The sequence below is a fragment of the Pongo pygmaeus genome, chromosome 9, assembly GCF_028885625.2.
Source record: "Pongo pygmaeus isolate AG05252 chromosome 9, NHGRI_mPonPyg2-v2.0_pri, whole genome shotgun sequence".
Lineage (NCBI taxonomy): Eukaryota > Metazoa > Chordata > Mammalia > Primates > Hominidae > Pongo > Pongo pygmaeus.
The window spans coordinates 130,715,369-130,718,325 of record NC_072382.2 but is presented as its reverse complement, the minus strand read 5'-3'; positions in this window follow the sequence as shown (position 1 = coordinate 130,718,325).

Here is a 2,957-nt window from a genome sequence, read left to right as displayed (position 1 = left end):
GTGTGTGTGTGTGTGTGTGTGTGTGTGTGTGTGTGTGTGTGTCGCCTTCTCCCTCTCCTCTCTCCCTCCGTCCCTGGTACAAATGAATCTCTGGGTAGTAACGCGACTGGAAGGGCCACCGGCATTGGCGGCGGGGGGCGGGCTGGGGTGGGGCGGGGGGCGGGCTGGGGTGGGGCGGGGGCTCCATGTGATCGGGGACGCAGTCAGCTCGGCAGGACTGGGAGGGAAGAGGAAGGAGGAGAGAGAGCCTGGCGGGCATCCAGCCCTCCGCTCGCGTCCCCGCGGCCCCCTGCGCCCTCCCCCGGCTCCCCCTGCCCCCGGCTGCACCCCTGCTGCGGGGCGCCAGGGACGGAGACCTGCGCGCGCGTGTGTGAGCATCCCATGCCTGTGTGTGAGCGCTGCGTGTCACGCGTGTCCGTGTGTGAGCGCCGCGTATTTAGTGGGTGCGGTGGAGCAGACAGAAAGAAGGGAGAAACTATTAGGGCAGAAATCTTGGCTCGGAGCCTCGGCGGGGCTGCTCAGTCGCTCCGCGGTGCGCTAAGCGGACGGTTGGCAGCATTTCGCCGTTTCCCGAGAGGGATGGAGCAGATGGGGGGATTCCTTTGGGAAGGCGGGGGAGCCACAGTCTGGGCGCTGCATCTCCCGCCCGACGGCTCTGATTCCCGCAGTGGAGTGAGGGTCCGGGAGCCTGATCCGCCAGCTGCTGGTCGAGTAGGTCCAGGGTCGGGACCCAGGCTAGCTGTTCCCGGGTTCGCTGCTCACCCCGGACAATCTCTCCCCGGCGTGCGGCGGCGGCTGGGCGGCGATGGCTGGAAACGCGCCCTGCACGGACGGGAGGCCGGAGCAGCCCGGAGGGAACGGAGCTCAACCTTGCCCAGGCGTGGGCAGAGCCGGCGTCCTCCGCGCCACCTCCCGGCTCTCCCTTTTGGATTCCTACCTGCCTTGAGGACAGATGATGACCAGAGTGTGTTCTTTAATTCGTGGAAGCCGTAGGAAAGGCAGCTGCCAGGGCAGGCTGAAAGGGAGGGCTGCTGTCTGGGGAGGGCCGGCAGGTGTCTCTGAGGACCGGTCTGCTCAGAGTGGCCCTTCTCACCCGGTGGTGTTCCTTCTGGCCCCTCTCTGTTACCCAGCCTTTTGGGGTCAACACCCCCCATGCCAGCCCCCTCTCTCAGGGGCAGACACAGCTTGGTCAAACGTGGGGTACCCCTAGCACCTAGTACAAGTGCTAAGTGAATGATGTCTACGACCAGAAAACTGGTTTATTTCCTTGCAATGAGAAAAATGCTTGTCACTAATACTGGATGGTGCCCAAGTCCATCCTCTCCTGTAAGGACTAAGGAAACTTAGTCTCTAATAGTGGCCTGGGGGTCCTCTTGCCTCGGAGACCAGCGTACACACAGCCCATTGCCCAGGCACCCTCCCCTGGGACAGAGCACAGAGCGGTCCAGCCAGAGTGGGCCTCCTGGTTGCCCCTCTTCTCTCTGTAGAGGGGGTGATTATTAAATGTGCCTGCAACAGGCCCTGACTAACAGGAAAGCTCTGTGTCCTCTTAGGGGACTCAGCTTGCCGAGGTGCTCACGCACTGCACCATATGTTGTTTGACCTCAGGGCTTAACACTATTGAGGAGAAAGTTCTTAATTCCCTAATTGCCTAGTTCTTGGGAGAGGCTTTGACTGTGCAGTCCTCAGGTCCAGATAACACACATTATAATCATCTGCTGAGCCCCGAGGAGGGGCTCTGTCCTGGGGCAGCAGTTGCTTTTGGATTAGGTATAAAGACCATGATATTCCTTTTGCCATTACGGGGTGGGGGTAGGGGGAGTTGGACTGACTTTAAAGCAAAATATAGGGTGCTCTGGGAAATACTGTTTTGCAAAGATTCTCTCAGTGATGGGACCTTGGGTCAGGAGACAGAAAAATTTGTGTCCAGGTCTCACCCGAGAACTGAAAAATGAGAAATTTGGGGATTCTGGTCCTGAGCGATTGTTGCAAACTTGGAGGAGCTTTGAGAGGCCCAAGCCTCTCAAAGAGCACAGACAGCATCTGAGGATAGAAATGCAATAAAAGAACTACTCAGGGAGCGGTACAAGGTGCTAAGTGTGTCTTTCATTGTCTGAAAATTGATGAGGTGGTGCTTGAAAGCAACAGAAAATGTGTATGTATTATCACTGTTAATTAGAGTATAGCCCCACCTCTTCTGTTCCCTTTATCTGCTTCTCTTACCTTCTTTCATCGAGCAGGAGATGGGTTCACAATTAAAGATGTTCTCTTTAGAATATAAGACTTGCAGAAAATTATTTTCTCTCCTATTTATAGAAGTTATATTTGCATTTATGAGCCTGGTAATGTCTCATAAATATTTCCTTTTAGATAAAATATTAATTAAAGGAGTTTGTTGAGTTATACTCTGAAATCCTAACTAAGTAGCTTCTAAAACAAATATTTTAAGCATTTTCTCTCATGTCAGGAGAATTCTTCATACATCCATAAACAGCAGATATCTATCGAGTAAGGACATATTATTTTGCAATATTTAACATAATACTGTAGCTGCCACCCAGTTTAAAAAAACAAAACCAGGCATTGCCAACACTGCCAAGTCCACGTGGGATTACCCTCAGGAGAGAACCAGCCACCTGAGTTTGGTGTTTCTCTTTCCCATGGCTTTTGAAATGCTAAACAGACACATACACAAACACACACACACACCCCTACACCTACACCTACTCAGTTAGCGAATATTGACTGTATGTAAGTATTTTTATGTCCACAAACTCTCTTGGTTGACAAAGACCTACTATGTTTGAGACACTTTGATAGGTGCTATGAGAGAGACCAAAAGGTATAATGGTGGGCTTTGATCTCAAATGTCTCGCATCTAACAGGGAAGGTGGCATATCTGCGGGTGGGGGGAAGTCAGCAGACAAATTAACAGCATGGGATTTTAATTCCTAGGT